Consider the following 19,664-nt stretch of genomic DNA (forward strand, 5'->3'; position numbering starts at 1 on the left):
CGCCTGCTCCCCGGGACCGCGGAGGGGGGGGCAGGCAGAAAGGCGCTCCTATTCGCTTCTCATTTACCCAGCGACAAAGTCTGACGTCGCCGCATCAGGTCCCCATCCTAAGCAGGTAGTATAGTTTTAATTTGCAAGACGGCCCGTGTCCCGAACTTTTTTGTTAAAAGCAACTATACATAGGACACAGCCGAGTCCCACAGACTTTCTGGGATTGCGGGGAAGGGGTTGTTGTCCTGAGGAAATCCCCTGAAAAAAGTGAGCTGTGCTTGCTGCGACCCCTGACACTCGGGCCCTTTGAGTTGACCTGACAGGGTGCAAAAAAGGACAGGTCAGGAGGGCGGCCAGGGAGGCGTGTGGAGTGGGTAGGCCATGGGAAGCTCTGGAGGAAAAACACGCCAAACGGCCGCCAGCCCTTCCGCGTGGAGGGCGTGGGAGGCAGCCAAAGGCCAGAACTAAAGCAGTGCTTGACCTTCACCAGAGGCGTGTGGATTATCAAAGACGGGGGAGGGGACCAGCAAGCTGTCTAGCAACCTTGCAAAGGAGAGGTGGGGTGGGGATGAAGGGTGGAGCGTGGACGAGATCCATTCCCATACCTGAAATGTCAACCTGTGATGGTCCGCAAGCTCTACAGCTTAGCTACCCAAAGCCCCACCCTGCTTCAGACCCAGATTGCAAGCCTTGTGGACACCAGCTTCAACTCTTATTATCTGTCCAAGAAAGCCCGTGGGTATGGAGGGCTAATTTTCTGTTTTCAATAAACTGCCCACTAGGCATTTCCAAAAGCTTTAATCAAGTAGGTAGGTGATGGCCACTTCGGCAATACCGCTTTGGAGTTTTGCTTCAGAAGCTGTTTCCTAGTACCCTTAGGCACCACACCTTCTGACCGTTAATATTCCCTAAGGCCTCGTGGCTCCCCGAAAAACTAGGTCTTATCAAACTCGTTAAATATAAAGTAAGTATAATCAAATAATAGTCAAGCGAACTATTTACAGTTAACTGCCACGTACATTTTTATCTTTTCCATCTCTTTGCCTACAGTAAGATTGCATGTTTACTAAATTCTCAAAAAAGTTGTTTGCCCTGTCTGTTGACTAAAAGATGTTGGAAAATGACCATCTCTTCACCTATACAAGTAGACTTTCAATTATCTAGTTTTTAATTATTTTAAAGCATCAGTACTAGGAGCACACTGCTGCCCTGTGAATGCTTATCATTGGGTTTCTTCTAGATGGATCGACCTTAAAAGACTCTGGTATCTTGAGAATTAAACTCCTGACTATAAATATTATTCCATGGCTAAGGACCCTCTTTTTTGCCTGTTTAAGGCACTTGCCCAGAGGCAAGCCTTCCTTCAGCCTGTCCACTTTTGGAGAATTGTTTGGCCTCCTTAAGCCAAACATGAGGATAATTAGCCCAGGGTTCAGATAAGCAGACCTAATAAACGATCTCAAATAGGAACCAGTTCTGCTCTCTTTTTCTGCCTTTTTAATGCTGGAAAGCCAAATTCTCAGGATTGAATGCTGCACAAGAACGTTCTAATGGTTTCACTGTTTTGTTTGCAAGGATTATCTTCTGTGCAGATAACTTTGCATTTGCATCACTAATAGACTTCTTTCAAAGGGAAAAGACATTTCAGTAGGGCTGAAACAGTCTTTAAAGTTTTGTTTGTTCCATTTTGGCAAGGCCAAGCTAGTCCTTTTGAAAAGACATGGATTTGCATGTAAGGGCCCGATTTGCCGTATGGGTTACAACATAAATAAAAGGGCTTTTGCAATCAACAAAGAATAAAATATTTTGCTGTTGGTAATACATACATACAGCCAAATCTGATGTCTTTTTTTCTATTCTAACACTCCTCAGCTTCACTAGAAGTAACACTAATGATCACACTTTCTTTGAATCAGAGAAATAACTTCCCTCTTCTATGATTAGAAGCATCCTTAGAAGTCCTAAACTGCTTCTACAGCATCTCTCCTGGATTTACTGCTGCTTGAATACCTTCAGTGAAAGGGAACTCACTGCTTCCGAAGTACCCTGCTTCAGTATAGGATAGTGCTAGTGAATAATCATAACAATAATAAAAAAATATCTAAATTACCAAGTGCTTACAGCGTGCCAGGAACTGAGCCAAGTACTTTCCATGTATTATCTCATTTAATTCTCACAACAACTTGATGACATAGATATTATTATCTCCATTTTTTGAGGCACAGACAGATTAAGCTACTCAAGGTAATACAGAAAGCTGAAATTTGAATAGAGGTAGTAAGACACAAAGGCCAAGCTCTTAGCCACTAGTCTGTAGTTAAAGTATACTTTAAAGAATTTCTCTTATGCTAAGCCAAAATCTGCCTCCCTGTTACTCAATTGGAGTCAGTGATTATTAGATTCTAGTGGTGTAGAGTACAAAGAAGAAAAACCAGGGTGCCTGACCTCAAGGAATTTGCAGTCTCACAAAACAGTGTGAGAAAAACAAAGGAGGGACCTAAATGTAGACAGGAAGATGTAGGAATGATGCTAAAGTAAATTTTGAAAAATATGTCAGAATTTGCCAGACAAACAGGGGGGAGGTGGTATACTGCAGGCTGACCACTTAGCCCCAGGTCCTTAAAGCATCCAGCCACATAAGCATCACACAGTAGGGAGCACGTAAGCCTAAGATGGACAGTAACAGTTGCCACCATATCCAGACCACCTTTCTGTTAGCCCATCCCTCATGCATGTGTGGCTTAAAAATTCCTTGGTCTTCACCCCAGCATTCAGTTTCATCTTCAGGACCTCTTGTCTAATAACCCACTGGATCCACTTCTTTGGTTTATTGACCATATAGCCAGCATTCACATTTTCAGTATACCACCAGCTCTGGGAAAGGAATACTGAGCCAGACTTCACTCAGAAAAGACTCATTACATCTGCCAGGGAAGGAGAATGAGACTCAGACGTGTCTGTGAAACAATATGGCAGAAAGTTCCAGGAGGTTATATAACCTAGCCTAACACAGTTCTGAGCCTGGCTACCTGGGTTCAGATCTTGTCTCTGTCTCCTTACTGAACAACCTCGGGAAGTTATTTCAAACTGGGGCTATTATGAAGAGTCGAAAAGAAAATACCTGTAAAAGTCAGCGGTACCTGGCACCACAGTAATCCCACAAAGTATTAATTACTGTTATTTTGAGTACATTTTAGAATGTTTTAAAGGCTGACAGTTATGAGGATGGGGATGGAGATACGATTTAGGAAGCAAATGCAATAACATAAGAGACCTTGAATAAAGGCCAGGGAGGCCTAGGATGGAGAAAAGGGAAGGAAACTAGGAAATAATTGGACGGTGAGGAAGCAGACAGTGACATGGATGACAAGCAGGTTTCTGGCTCAGACTATTGGGAAGATCCCAAAAAGGTAATAGCATTTGCCATAATAAGAGGAACTGGGGTTATTTGGGGGAGGGTTATAACACTGGATCAAAATAGATGATTCTGTTTTGTATCTGTTAAATTTGAGGTGCTCAAATAGAAATGTGAAATAGGTGATAAATTTTACATTTATCACTAATAAAAATTAGGGTTGAAACTTAGAAAAAATTTCGGGGCTAAGTTTTAAATTTGGAGAGCCATAGTTCAGAAATGTTTGCTGAGCATCTGTTAGGTGCCAAACATATATTAGGTTCTGGCAATGCAGTAGGTCCCTGAACTCAAGTTGGGGCTACAGACAAGTTCTCATATAATTTCTTGACAGTGAGATAAGTACTGAGGTGCAGAGAAGCAAAGCAAGAAGAAGATACTAGATGCCACTCGGGCTAATAATTTGGTTCTTTTTCAACCTATATATATATTTTTAATTTCTTTAAATGAATTTCTTAATTTTTTTAAGATAGTAAATGGATATTTTTGAAAGCATGTACTCGACATTTATTTACAGATGAGGTGGAACCCTGCATGGGGAGTGGGTGGAGATGGAAGTCCTCAGGTGTCAGCTCTCAGCTTCCTCTCTGTTATTCTGAGCAATTCAGCTCTGCTTCCAGACTTGCATACATCCTAGCACAGTGTTTCTCAGTGGAGGTTTCATTAGCATTTTGGGTAGTCCTTGCTTGCATGGGACTGTCCCCAAGCATTATAACATCCCTGCCCCGCCATCAGTACTGCTCCCAGCCATACTGACATCAACATTTCCACATGCCTAGGGTTGGGCTGGGGGGTGAAGGTAGTGACTAGATTGAAAATGTTTGCCTATCATGTCCCTTTGGAAAACTATCACCCGCACCGAACTATTTCTCATAGAATTCCTTTCTATTTAATACAGTATATTCCCTGAGAGAAGTCCTGATATATAAACATTGTCCCTTTTATTACATTTCCAATATTTAGCACCCAAGTGATATTTCACTGCCCTCTGTAGATGCACAACCAAGATTCCACCTGCCCTTTATTATGTAGTTTCCGGGATCACATAAGAGGGCAATGAATCTAGTCTTTGCAGGTTATGGAAGTCTTCGCAGAGGAAGGAAACTCTAAGCTGAGACTTAAAAGACAAGTTAGAGAATTAGCCAGGCAAGAAGGTATATTCCATACTGAGGATACAAGGTTTACATTCAAAGAAATGAAAGTAGTTCTGTTTGGGGTGAATAACAGATGGGGCTAGAGTGGTAAACGGGGACCAGTACATTAAGGGGCATTGTTTGAGTAGGGCTGAAACAGCCTTTAAAGTTTTGTTTGTTCCATTTTGGCAAGGCCAAGCTAGTCCTTTTGAAAAGACATGGATTTGCATGTAAGGGCCTGATTTGCCGTATGGGTTACAACATAAATAAAAGGGCTTTTGCAATCAACAAAGAATAAAATATTTTGCTGTTGGTAATACATACATACAGCCAAATCTGGGCTCTATTGTGTTAAATAATTTGGAGTTTTGAGAACACAAGGGGGCTATTGATGGGTTATCAGCACAGAAGTGGCATGATCTTACTTGTGCCTTAGAAATGCTCTGCTAGCTGCAGGTGGAGAATGAATTGAAGGCAGATGGCAAGACTGGAGACAAGATGGGAGAATATGTAATGCAGTATCGTCTAATGAGCAGTCTTTGCTCTGAGCTCCTCAGTGGCCTCACTGAGCCTTTCTCAGAGCTGCTCTGCAGTCTGAGACTCGTCCCGCTTACTCCGCCATTCCTCTTCATCCTTCCAGGTATTTCCACAGATAAGTCTCTTGCACTTCTAATTCAATTTTACCATCTACAGAATTAGTACAATTAATATCAGTGAAGCAAAGAAGGAGGGAATTTTAAGAAGAGAATGAGCGAGTGTGTTAAATGCCAAAGAGAGACTGAGGAGGGAGATATAAAAGTATCATTAGGGCTTCCCTGGTGGCGCAGTGGTTGAGAGTCCGCCTGCCGATGCAGGGGACACGGGTTCGTGCCCCGGTCCCGGAGGATCCCACATGCCGTGGAGCGGCTGGGCCCGTGAGCCATGGCCGTTGGGCCTGCACGTCCGGAGCCTGTGCTCCACAACGGGAGAGGCCAAAACAGTGAGAGGCCCACATACCGAAAAAAAAAAAAGTATCATTAGCTTTGTCTTCACGGAGGTCAGTGCTGACCTAACTATTGATGTTCATAGTTCTTCTCCTGCTAGTGTGTGTCCTCTTAGTTATATCCTCCCAGATCCCCTTCAGCCTTTCTCATACATCATGATCTTCATACATTTCATCTGGACCCCCCTCATATGGACACATGTAATGTATTAATATCTTCCTAAACTCTGGCACTAAGCATTGAGCTCAGTATTCCACATGCAGTCTGGTCAGTATTGACTACAGGAAGACTATAACTACCTATTATCTCAACACTATATCGTAGCCCAAACTTTGATTCAGCTTTTTATAGTTGGCAACAAACTCAGGGCCACTGTGCTGCCCAACTCCAGGGGATCAGATTATAATCTATAATTATATAATCCTCAACTACAACTGGCCCCTGGGTCTCCATCAAGTAACATCTCCAAAAAACATATTTGCTCCCCTCTGAATCAGATCATCAGAGGTGTTCTTGAACCCCCATTGCCATAAAGTGCCAGGGACAAGAACCTGATCTCATAGATCCTACTGTAAAATTCCTGCTAACAGTTTATCAGATCAAATAGCATCTTCTCATCACCAAGCAGATAAAACACACCAACAAAACAGGGCATAGAGTACACCTTCCCCGTGTTGCTATCAGGTGAGATCTTGCAAAGACAAACAAGTTAGACAAGAACCTTGTCTCTATAGACAAGAACCTCCTATCTTCTTGAGAAGCCAGAATTTCAAGGGGGTGCTCTTGGGCCTGCACTGTAGGGAATTGATATCTTTTTAGACCCAACTAATCCTTGATGGGTGTAGGCTCTGTGAAACATAGACAAAATACTAAAGGATTGTAAAGAAAGGCAGGCTGAATACAGTCTGGGTGAGAGATCAAGAGATGCTGAGATAATCTACGGATAAAAATCCTAGTTATATTCACCTTTTATCCCCTGATAAGTCAGAGCACAGTGTTTCCCTGGTTCCCTTTCATATAACATCTAGCCTAAAATTCCCCTTAGGTGCCCTCAGTTAAAGGGTATTGCCCTGTCCTCTAGTTCCCAAATACAGAGTGAGGCCACGGTTGGGCCAGATTGGATCGAGTTGACCCAGAACAAATGCAGTTACATACACTGTGTTTCCAGGGTAGATTACTGCCCAGAGTGCTATCCTACTGGCCTGTTCTTTAGAAGCTTTATTCTAGTTGCTATTACTCCCTTAGGAGGAGTCCAGCCCCTGCCCTCGACAAAACCTCTAGGAAAGCAATCTGCTCATAGATCTAAAAAGTTCATCTCTTTGGAGAAAAAAATCCGTGAATTTGGTTTAAACCTGGACTGGAATTTTTCTTGATCAAAACAGACAAAACAAAAACAAAAATAACAACAGAAATAAAAGCCCAATTAAGTAATTGAAATAACATGTGCCAGGAGTTTTTCGTTATTCCTTACCCTCTGCTCATAGCTCAAGGCAGATGTGAAGGTGACTCATTTCTTAAACTGACCCAGATCTCTGCCCCAGGAAATAGGTCATCCTGGGTCTGAGCTCATGGCAAAGCCCAACTGGATCAGGGCCTCTTCTCAGCATTAGAGCCAAAGCTTCAGTCTGGAATCTGATCATCTGGGTTACTTAAGATACTTTTTTTAAAAATTATGTTTAAATTAGGACTCATCTGGTAGTATAAACTTTCCCAGCTGAGTACCGATGCCATCAGAAATAGTTTAAACGTGTTGATGGAATAATTGTTCTCATTGTAAAAGGAATAAAAGGAAGGAAACTCATGAAAATCTCCCTGCTGCTTTGTATTTCATTTACAAATGGCTAAGCTCTTACATGAAATTTGTGAATAGTCCTTTTCAAGCATAAGTGTGGAGCTGTACGGGCATTCTCTCTCTGTCTCAACATCAATACCATTAAGTGGGCATCAATATCTGAAAATGTTTGTATGAACTTTCAATACCTGAAAGTATAACACTCTTACACTGCTGATGCCAATATTTAGGGCTTACCTCTGATCTAAAGAGAGCCCTCTTTGGTCCTTCCAAATAAATCCAAAACACCATGTCTGCAAATCTGAGTGCAGTCTGGTTTTTGCTACGAGGTACAAGCCTCTTAATTTGTCTCTCGGGCTCCATTCTCTTCTTCTGATATACCACACTTGGCCAAGAAACATGCTTCTTAAAATGCCAATGATGGAAATATGGAAGTCTCAGGGGGAAGCTAAATTTGGAATGAATGTGAGCTCACTTTTAGGCATATTATGTTTGAGAAGATGAAAGGGCATTAAGGAGAAGCCATTGCAAAGATAGTGACAGATTTAGAAAGTGCAAGAGGAAATTAGATCATCACGTGTAAATTTAAGTCATACAAATAAAGACGGTAGAATAATGCGATCTCTAAGTGAGAGTCTGAGAGTGTAGAGCAATGGTGAGCAATCTTTTTTTTTTTAATGAAGGCCACTTAAAAGGAATAGAAAATGTTTCTGGGCCTTGTTTTCTAAACATTTAAAGTGAAAATAATGTACCTTCCATAACAAGAATTTATGCTGTGGGATAATTTATTAAGGTATGAATATGTAACCATTCTTCCCCAGGCAGTGTTTTCCAGCCTGTCTTTGCTTGATATATTTGTGACGTGGAATTTAAGGAAAGGACAGTGGAGACGTGATGGTGGGGAAGGAGGAAGACAAAGGGAATAATTTAGCCAGAAAAGAGCGTAATCAACCTTTCAGGTGTTGGAAGAAAGAGAGAAGGGAGAAAATAACCAAGAGCCCAATAAACTGGGTCCTAGAGAAAGAGTTTGCGTTTTAGGACTAGAGTGAATAGAATGGAACTCAAGCATGGCTTTGTAACCATGAATGGGTTCCTCATAGGTGCTCTTTGACAGCTGCAAGTAAGGATTGGAACACCTTTTTAAGATTGCAATGTATCTTTATATGTGATCCTGAGCAGAGTCTGAGGTAGGTGGGATCCCAGGATTAATTAAGGTTAAAAGAAGAATGCCAATGAGAAATTTGCCAATACTTTCGAACTGCTAAAATATTATCTGGTTATATGTAAGAAGTCACGACACAGAAGCAGCTTTCAAATCTTTTATAACTTAATTTGCATTACTTTTTAGCATTTATAAATATTTTCATATTTATGTCTCATTTTATCTTTGGAAAGACTCCTTCATTTATTATCGTCCTTAGTTTACAGATGGGGAAATTGAAGCTTAGAGGAGTGAAAATCAGAAACAGATCAGGGTTTATAATTAGTTTCAGTCAGTTGAACATCTACTGAGCTTTGATTACTGAGTTTCAGGTTATATTAGATATTGGGGTTGCAAAAATGAATAAAATGTTCTCCCAGTCCTCAGCCGCTCAACCAGTCCTTTCTTTGCTCTTCTCCAGTTTTCTCCCAGAGGTTTGATATCCCGTCTTAGCTGGGGCTGGGCAGGTTCATGGTGTGATCCAAAGCTGAGCATCACCGACACAGAGTGCTAGTTTATAGCAAGAACTGACTCCGGGGTACTCTCCAGTTCCATGCCTATGATGTAGTCATCAGAGTTGCAAAGGTAAGGAAGAAACGGGAAATCTCGTATACTGTGGGGAGGAGAATAAACTGGTACAACCACGTTGGAAGGCAATTTTTCATTCTCAAAGCTAAAGATGCCCTTACAATCTAACAATTCCATTTCTACATGTATAAATGAAACTCTCCCTCAAATGCATAAAGAGACATGTAAATGACTGTTCATTGAAGCATTGTCTATAACAGGAAAATAATTGGAAACAACCTAAATGTTCATCAACCTGAGAATGGATAAGTAAATTGGTGTATGATCACACAGTGGAATACAATATTATAGTTAAAATAAATGAACTAGAACTAGAATTAGAATATGCATAAATCTCAACTAATAGAATATTGAGTGAATAAAACCAAGTGGCAGAAGATACATAAAGTATGCTACTGTTTACATAACTTTAAACACATCAAACAATACTGCATATTTCCGTTTGTAATAACATTTTAAAATATTCGTGGTTATGATAAATTACCAAATTCAGGATAGTTGTTACCTCTGCTGAGAAAGCAGGATAATGATAGAGTATGTAGAAGCCTTTAGCCAAATCTGTATTTAAAAACAAAGAAGTGGATCTAAAGCAAATATGGCAAAAAGCAAATATGTGACAAAGCTGGGCGGGAAAGACAAAAGAAGTTGTTATATTATTTTCTATACTGTGTATGCTTAGAATATTCCATTTAAAAGTACCTGTGGTCCTTGAACCCTGGAATTCTGGGATTTCTTGTGTTTTTTACTTTGTGCAGAATTTTCTTTTATTTTCTTTTGCCCATGCTAAAATTCCATCCATTCTTTGATACCTAGCTCAAGTCTCAATACCTTACTGAGAATTTCTGTGACCATCTTGTCAGTTCAAACTATTGCTCTCCCTTTTCAAAACCATGATAGATCTATAAAGCTCTCTTGTACACTATGTATTTATGACCAGATTCTTTCATACTGTTGTTTAAATATATATTGTCTTGCATTAATATTTGACTTTACACGTAAACCTTGTTTCTCCAATTGTAAGAGCCTTAAGAGCAGGGACAATGTCTTAAATGTCTTTAATTCTTCACCAGTGCCCAGTAGAACCTAACCAGATACTTATTAAAGAAAAGTGATATATAAACCATAACCCTTCCTACAAAACCTTTACATAGAAAGTTGAAAATACTAGTTTGTGCTACATTTGCCTTTATTTTCCAAGAGAGAGAATACTAATGAGCTGTGAAATGACAAAAATCAGGCAGCAGAAGGGAAAAGAAGAAATAATGGATTTGTATATTACACATTCTGGATAATCAGCTCTTGAATGATTAAATGTGGATAATCTCTTATGAGGAAAAGCAGGTTTTAAAAATTAATTTTATGACTATTGAATTGTTTTATAGTTATTTCCAGTTTTCAGATACTCCTAGGCCAAACTTACAAATTATTTATTTTTTTATATAAATTTATTTATTTTTGGCTACATTGGGTCTTCGTTGCTACGCGGGTTTTCTCTAGTTGCAGCGAGTGGGGACTACTCTTCATTGCGGTGTGTGGGCTTCTCACTGCGGTGGCTTCTCTTGTTGCAGAGCACGGGCTCTAGGTGCATGGGCTTCAGTAGTTGTGGCTCGCAGGCTCAGTAGTTGTGGCTCGCAGACTCTAGAGTGCAGACTCAGTAGTTGTGGCTCACGGGCTTAGTTGCTCCGCGACATGTGGGATCTTCTCGGACCAGGGCTTGAACCTGTGTCCCCTGCATTGGCAGGCAGACTCCTAACCACTGCACCACCAGGGAAGCCCCTACAAATTATTTTGAAAAATATTTCCTCTCATGATATGTTGCATAATCACACACAAATGTACCTTGTTATCATTCTGCCTTCATTCCAGTATTTATTAGACTAGACATGGGAATGGTGGTCTGATGAAACTAAAAAACAAAAGGTTTTCCACCTATGGAATCAGGGAAGGATTTTGGAGAAAAAAAAATTTACTTTGAGTTCAATTTACCCTTAGTCTATCTTGTAAAAAGTGCTTGTATTTGAGGCAACCACCTCACCTAACACCTCAGAGTGAAAGGTGAGTCTATACTAGGCCCAGGAGGAAAGCAGATGAGCATAGCAAATGGTAAGAGGTCTGGACTGTATTGTCTCTCCTCAGAATGAAAAGTCGGTTATCACAGAATGAGATAAATTTAGGAATCAGTGTGGTTACTTTTAGCAGAAGCAGCAGCTCCTATGGTCTATTTCAAAACTACCCCCATTTTGTCCCTGGTGAGTTTTCCTAATGGACCTTTGTGATGTTTTATTAAACCAGGCCACTATCTCATGGTTCTTTGGCCTAAGCGCTACAATACCCAAAATACAGTTCCTTAAATTAAACCTTACCTACATCTGTATTTATGATGGTATTCTTAACTCTACAGTGTACCTCAGGGAGGTTATATCTTTAAAATTATTACCACCTCTATCTCTATGTCATTTGTGTCCTGGTGAAGAAAATATCTTGCCATTTGGTAAGAGATAATATATTCCCTCATGTTCACCTCATTTGTGGGCATTAATGTTGGAGCAAAGCCTTAAAGCAGTAACCAGAGTATTTTTATATTAATGATGTATCTTATCATTGCTCTCTGCAATTTTTCCTTTCCTTAAAGAGAAGCAAGAAAAATGCTGTTATAAAGAGAATATATCCAATGAATATATTGGGTTCTCAAAGTTCCCTAAAAGAAAAGTGTTTATAACTTGGAATTGATTTCCCATGGAAATCGTGTGATTGATTATGGTTACATTCTAAGTCAAGGCCACAAAATCGAAATAATATTAATAGGTGTGGCAGTTGATTAAGAAATCATGTCTTGTTTTCTTGTCTCTGGGCTTGCCATGGAAAGACAAGAAGTCCTTTTCCCTTCTCTTCTCTAGAGGGAAGGTTAAAATGTGGTGATTTTCTAAATGTGGTGATTTGGGAGACAGAAGACTCAGTTATCTGGAAGGAGAAGCGTTCTAAGAAAATGGGAATGGCTTGACTTCAGGAGAATTTGGATCTCCTGAGCCCAGAAGGAGGAGAGAACCAGACAAGAGTCAGTTTCCATAAATGGTGAAGACCCATGTCCACTTCCAAATAACAGATCAGAATGGTTTAGACCTCCACGGGTATGCCAGCAAGGATATGGTGTCTCAGAAGCAGTAAAAGTATGGACTTCCCCGGTAGCGCAATGGTTAAGAATCCGCCTGCCACTGCATGGGACACAGGTTTGAGCTCTGGTCCAGGAAGATCCCACATGCCGCGGAGCAACTAAGCCCCTGCGCCACAACTACTGAGCCTGCGCTCTAGAGCCCATGAGCCACAACTACTGAAGCCCATGCGCCTAGAGCCCATGCTCCTCAACAAGAGAAGCCACCACAATGAGAAGCCCACGCACCCTTGCTTGCCGCAACTAGAGAAAGCCTGCATGCAGCAGCGAAGACCCAACACAGCCAAAAATAAATAAATAAATTTATTTTTAAAACAGTAGTAGGGCTTCCCTGGTGGTGCAGTGGTTGAGAGTCCGCCTGCCGATGCAGGGGACACAGGTTCGTGCCCCAGTCCAGGAAGATCCCACATGCCACGGAGCAGCTGGGCTCGTGAGCCATGGCCGCGGAGCCTGCGCGTCCGGAGCCTTGCTCCGCAATGGGAGAGGCCACAACAGTGAGAGGCCCATGTACCGCAAAAAACAAAATAAAAACAGTAGTAAAAGTATTAACTTATACTAAGCTTAAACAAATCAAGGGTACATGTTGTAAACTCTAGGGTTACTATTAAAAATAGTAAAAGTATGTATAAACAATATATTACATAAATAGTAAAAGAGAGAATACAGAATAATAATAAAGAAAACACTCAATTAAGCCAAAGGAAGGCAAGAAAAATGATAAGAAGGAGCAAGTAACAAGTGGAATAAATAGAAACCAAAATAGTAAGATGTTAGCTATTAACCCCAATATGTCATTAATTACCATAAATATAAATGGCACAATATTCTATTAAGGAACAAAGATTGGGCTTCCCTGGTGGCGCAGTGGTTGAGAGTCCGCCTGCCGATGCTGGGGATATGGGTTCGTGCCCCGGTCCAGGAAGATCCCACATGCCATGGAGCAGCTGGGCCCGTGAGCCATGGCCACTAAGCCTGTGCGTCCGGAGCCTGTGCTGCACAACGGGAGAGGCCACAACAGTGAGAGGCCCGTGTACTGCAAAAAAAAAAAAAAAGAAAAAAAAGAACAAAGATTTTCATACTGGTTTTAAAAATATATGTGCTTTGTACAAAAGATACAAGAGTAATAATCTAAAATTATGACACAGAATAGTTAAAAGTAAAAGAATAGAAAGACATTTTATGCAAACACTAGCCCAAAGAAAGCTCATATAGCTATAAATAACATATAAAGTAGACTTTAAAGATAGAAGCATTATTAGAAACAAAGTGTGATATTTAACAATAATAAAAATATTAACCCATCTGGAAGATAAAACAATTCTAATTTTGCACACAACTAGCAATATAGTACAAAATACATAAAGCAAAAATAAAAATTGCCAAAATTTCAAGGAGAAATAGACAAATCTACAATCACAGTAGGAGCTTTTAACTCGTCTCTCAGGAACTGATAGAACAGGAGACAAAACATTTAAACAACATGACTTACAAAATTGACGTGATGGATATATATGGAATATTGCACCCAACAACTGCAAAATTCCCCAACACATACAACCTAAGCAATGTATTTCTAAGTAATTCATCAGTCAAAGAAAAAAAATCACAGTAGAAATTAGAAAATATTTTGAACCAAATCATTATGAAAATATGACATCAAAAATTTTAAGATGTAGCTAAAACTGTCTTTAGTGAGAAATTTATAATTTTAAAGGCTGAAATTTATAGTGTTAAACAAGAATTACCTAAGTATCCATCTCAAAAACCTAGAAAAGAACAGTTAAACCTGAAGAAAGTATAAAGAAAGGAATAGTAAAAGTATAAAGAAAGGAATAGTAAAGTGAAGAGAAAAAAATTAAAGAAAATAAATGTACAGTAGAGAAGAGTCAATGAAAAGAAATAGTAAAACTGACCAATCCCTAGCAAGACTGGTCACACATACAAAGCAGAAAGAAAAAAACCCAAATAGGATACATATTCTCTACCAGGCTTGAAAAGGGGGACATCACTGTGGATCCTACAGATACCACAAACCTGAAGTAAAACTATTTTAGACAACTTAAAGTCAGTAAGCTTGAAAATTTAGATGAAATGGGAAATTTCTAGACAACCCAACATACAAAAGGTGACACCAAAAAAATAAAAAACAAGAAAGAAAGAACACCTGAATAGTTCTATATCTACTAAAGAAACTGAATAGTGATTAAAAATCTTCACACACTAAATCTCCAGATTCTTATGACTTCACCATTAAATTCTTCCAAATATTTAAGGAAGAAAGGACAACAATAGTGCACAGACTCTTTCAGAGAATACAAAAATACCAGTTCATTTTATGAGGCCAATAAAATGTTGATCCCCAAACCTAAGGTCATTATAAGGAAAGAAAACTGTAGACCAGTCTCTCTCTTATCAGAGATGAAAAAAATTCTAAATTAAATATCAGCAAAACAAATCCAGTAATATATAATATATAAAATGTGTGTTTCTTTCAAGCATTCAAGGTTGGTTTAACATTGATAGTCTTATTATTTACCAAATTAATAAAATAAAATGTAGGGACTCAGCTGGTGGTGCAGTGGTTAAGAATCTGCCTCCCAGTGCAGGATACACGGGTTCCATCCTTGGTCAGGGAAGATCCCACGTGCTGCGGAGCAACTAAGCCCATGCACCACAACTACTGAGCCTGCGTTCTAGAGCTTACAAACCACAACTACTGAGCCCGTGTGCTGCAACTATTGAGGCCTGCACGCCTAGAGCCCACGCTCCACAACTAGAGAAGCCACTGCAGTGAGAAGCCCGTGCACCTCAACAAACAGTAGCCCCTGCTCGCTGCAACTAGAGAAAGCCCACACAGCAACAAAGACCCAATGCAGCCAAAAATAAATAAATAAATAAATAAAATCTAAAATAATAAATAAAATAAAATGTATATGATCATCGTTATAGATACGGAAAAGGAATTTCATAAAATTCAATATCCATCCATGATTTAAAACTCTTAGCAAACTAGTAATTTCTTCTCTTTTTGGGAGTCTTTTATTTTGAAATAAGTTCAAACTTATAGAAAAGTACAGTCACTGTTATGAAAATGAAAATTCAAACCACATACTGGAAGACAATATTTATTAAATATACCTGATAAAGGACTTGTATCAAGAATACAAAAGAATGCTTACAGTTCAGTAAGAACTCATAATTAAAGTAGAAGAACTCAGTTTATGACATGGGCAAAAGATTTGAATAAATATTTTATGAACGGCAATAAGCACGTGAAAAGATGCTCAACATCATCAGTCATCGAGGAAATGGAATTAAAACCACGATGAGATACCAGTACACACCCACTAGAAGGGTTAACATTAACAACACTGACAGTACCAAGTGTTGACAAAGACGTGGAGCAACTGTAACACTGATATACTTCTGGTAGGAATGTAAATGATATGGACATTTTGGAAAAATTAGATAATTTTTTTATAAAGTTAAACATATATTTACCGTAGGACCCAGCAATTGCATTCCGATATATCTACCTAAGAGAAATGAAAACGTGTATTCACAAACATATGTACTTGAATGTTCATCACAACTTTATTCATAATGGCCCAAATCTGGAAACAACAAAATGTCCCATCAACAGGTGAATGGATAAACAAACTGTGGCATATCTATACAATGGAATACTATTTAGCACTTTAAAAAAAAACCCTGATGAACTACTGATACATAAAATGTCATGGATAGAATTTCAAAAACATTATTCTCATTGAAAGAAGCCAGACACAAAAGATTCCTTTCTGTATGATTCCATTTATATGAAATTATAGTAAAGACAAAGGTATAGTGACAGGACACATGTCAGTGTTGCTAGTCATGGGGTGGGGAAGGAAATTGACTTCAAAGGACAAAAGGGAACTATATCATGAGTATGATGGTGATTACATTATAGAATACATTGTAAAATTCATAGACTTGTACTCTTAAAATTGGTGAATTTCACTGTATGAAAATCATATCTCAATAAAGTTGACCCCCGCCCCAAATTGGTCAAAGATTTGAACAGGTACTTCAAAAAAGAGAATATCCAAGTGCCCAACAAACATGTGAAAAAGCACAAAACCAGAAGATGTGAAGCAGCTGGAACTCTCCTACACAGCTGGTGAGAATATAAATTGGTACCACTTTGGGAAACTATTTGGCAGTTTCTAAGAAAGCTGAATATGTGCATAACCCATGACCCAACAATATTAGTCCTATTTGTAGGAATCAAAATCTGCAAACAACCCAGATATCCATTCAACAGTAGATAAATGATGTGTATCTGCACAATGCAATACTACACAGAATGAGAATGAATGAACTACTGCTACACATGGATGAAGCTTATAAGCATAGTGTTGAGTGAAGGAAACCATACACAAAAGGCTGCATTTATTTAAAGTTCAAAATCAGAAGAGATTAAATTATGGTAATAGACATCAGGATTGTGGTTATCTGACAGAAGGTTATAATTGGGTGGGTGCATAAGGGGGCTTCTAGAGTGCCGGTAGCGCTTTTTGATATTCGTACTGGTTATATATGGGTGTGTTCACTTTGTGAAAATTCATTGAGATTCTACCCTTATGATCTGTGCCATTTTTATTTATGTATGTTATATTCAATAAAAGGTGTATTTAAATAGTTACAATCACATGAATACTTGTATAACTGTCATAATGTAGATTTTGAACTAAGTAAATTCTATTTATCTGAATTTGCCCAATCTAAGAATATCTTATAAATGGAAATCTAAACATTCAAAATAGAAAATTACTTGTAGTACAAAAGCACCTTTCACTTTACAAAGCAACACATCAAATGCATGAAGGAACAAGGATGACACCATAGCAGATCCATTTTTCAATTTTGTAAATTTATCCTAAGGAAAGAAATAACCCAACAGAAGCACAAAGCTTGCTGTGAAAATGTGCATTTTAAATATATGTCTGCTAGCTAAAATCAACCCAAATATCCAACCAGTGGATCAAGATTTAATAAATTATTATATACCAGTACAAGATGATAACATACATTTAAAATGATGAATAGACTTTGTAGAAACACTAAAAGTTTTTGCAGGAACAGCGTTAGGTTGCAAAATATAAGATGATAGGTACACCATGATTCTAACTATGTGAAAATGAACCAATGGGTAATATGAAAAAATTAAAAACTTTTTTGTTGGAGTGATAGATTTATGGATATTTTTTGGGGGGTAAGGGGATAACCGCCACCCTCCCCCCCCCCAGCCCCAGCACAACAGAACTATTTTCTCTATTATTTGGATCAGTTAGAGTTATTTTGTTGCAAGCAACAGAAACTAGCTTAAATAAAAAAGAGACTTACAGAGTCATACAGGAGTAACTTACAGAATCAAAGGAATTACTGAATACCCAAGAGGAAAGAAGAGGAACCAGAAAGGTTACAGAGATTTCAGAAACAGAAGTTCCCCAACAAATTCTCTAGGATTCTGCCTCCTGATGACTAGTTTTAAATACCTTGTTCCCCCTGTGCCTCTACTCAAGATTCAAATTATTGGGAGAGAAAATCTGATTATTCTGGCCTGAGTCAAGTATCCACCTTGTCCTTTGGCAACCAAATCAGAACAACCTGGAATTGGAGAAAGGCTCTTCTTTAAGGAAGAGGGGTAGTGTTGTTACTAGAAGAACAGGGAGTAGAAGGATACTGGGTGGGCCCAAACAGCAGTTCCATGAAATCATACATCATATTTTCAGTAAATCAGAATACTACTACTTTTTCTCTTATATTAAGTGAAAATATGCTTATTGTAAAAAATTTGCAAAATTCACTAAAGTGTAAGGTAAGGGACTAATGCAAAAGCAAGCATCCTTTATCCCATTATCCATAACCCTATAGTAATTATCTACTGCTCTATAATAAATTATTCAAAACTAGGATGTCTACAAGCAGAAAGTAGATTAGTGGTTTGCCTAGGTCTGGGGGGAGTTGGGAGACTGGGGGATAATAGCTAAAGAGTACAGGATTTCTTTTTTTTTTCTTTTTTTTTTTCAGGATTTCTTTATAAGGTTCTAACATTGGATTACGGTGATGGTTGTACAACTCCAAATATACTAAAACCATTGAACTTTCAACAGGCGACTTATGGTATGTGAATTATATCTGAATAAAGTTGTATTTAAAAATACTAGTGTAGCCAACTGTCCCAGTTTGCCCAGGACCTCCCTGGTTTTAGCCCTGAAAGTCCCATATCCCAGGAAACCCCTCAGTCCTGGTGAGACCTGGACAGTTGATCATCCTACTCAAAATTCAGCAGCTTAGGGCTTCCCTGGTGGTGCAGTGGTTAAGAGTCCGCCTGCAGATGCAGGGGACACGGGTTTGTGCCCCGGTCCGGGAAGATCCCACATGCCGCGGAGCGGCTGGGCCTGTGAGCCATGGCCGCTGGGCCTGCGCGTCTGGAGCCTGTGCTCCGCAACAGGAGAGGCCACAACAGTGAGAGGCCTGCTTACCGCAAAAAAAAAAAAAAAAAAAAAAAATTCAGCAGCTTAAAGCCATACACATTTGTTATCTCATAGCTTCTCTAGACCAAGAATCCAGGCAGAGCTTAACCATGTGGTTCTGGCTCAGGGTCTCTCATAAGCTTGCAGTCAAGTGGCAGCTGGGGCTGCAGTCACCTGAAGGCTTGACTTAGGCTGGGGGGTCTGCTTCCAAGTTTACTCATGTGGTTTTATCAAGAGGCCACAATGGGAACTTCCCTGGCGGTCCAGTGGTTAGGACTCCACTGCAGGGGGCCCGGGTTCAATCCCTTGTCAGGGAACTAAGATCCCACAAACTACACAGTGCAGCCAAAAAAAAAAAAAAGAGGCCTCAACGTCTTGCCACATGTGTCTCCCCATGGAGAGAGACATGGCAGCTGGCCTTCCCCAAGAGCATGTGGTCTGAGAGAAAGGCTAACTTGGATGCTGTAGAGTCTTTTATAACCTTATCATGAAAGTTGCACGGCAGAAGTGATGACACTACTTCTGGAACAATGTGAGAGGGAACCACACAGCGTGTGAATACCAGGAGGCAAGAATCATTAGGCTGTCCTGTAGGCTGGCTCCCAACTCTAACCTTGTCAGCATTTTACTAACGTTTTGCTGATCTTTAAATTGTAATAGACCCAATTTAGAATAGATGGACAATTTAAGAGTGCAAGTATAATAGAAAAACATACAGTGATGAATACCTTTGCACATAAATTTTACTTCTCTCTCTGGTTATGCAGCATAGATTTCTAGATGTGCAATTATTAGGGTACATGGCTTAAGCATCTTAAGACTTGTCATATATTGCCAGAATGCTTTTCGGATATTCGCAGTGTATCAGGGTGCT

At 39.4% G+C, this 19,664-nt stretch overlaps 1 long non-coding RNA gene across 1 annotated transcript; it reads left to right on the forward strand.

The window, feature by feature from the left end:
• Positions 1 to 33: 33 nt before the first annotated feature.
• LOC309969685 lies at positions 34 to 18,596 on the forward strand. The gene is made up of 3 exons (XR_014326637.1): positions 34 to 115; positions 8,934 to 9,097; positions 18,345 to 18,596. It is a non-coding gene; the product is annotated as an uncharacterized lncRNA (long non-coding RNA).
• The last annotated feature ends 1,068 nt before the right edge of the window (positions 18,597 to 19,664 follow it).

This window comes from Leucopleurus acutus, assembly GCF_964270905.1.
Source record: "Leucopleurus acutus genome assembly, chromosome: 12".
In the NCBI taxonomy this organism is placed as follows: domain Eukaryota; kingdom Metazoa; phylum Chordata; class Mammalia; order Artiodactyla; family Delphinidae; genus Leucopleurus; species Leucopleurus acutus.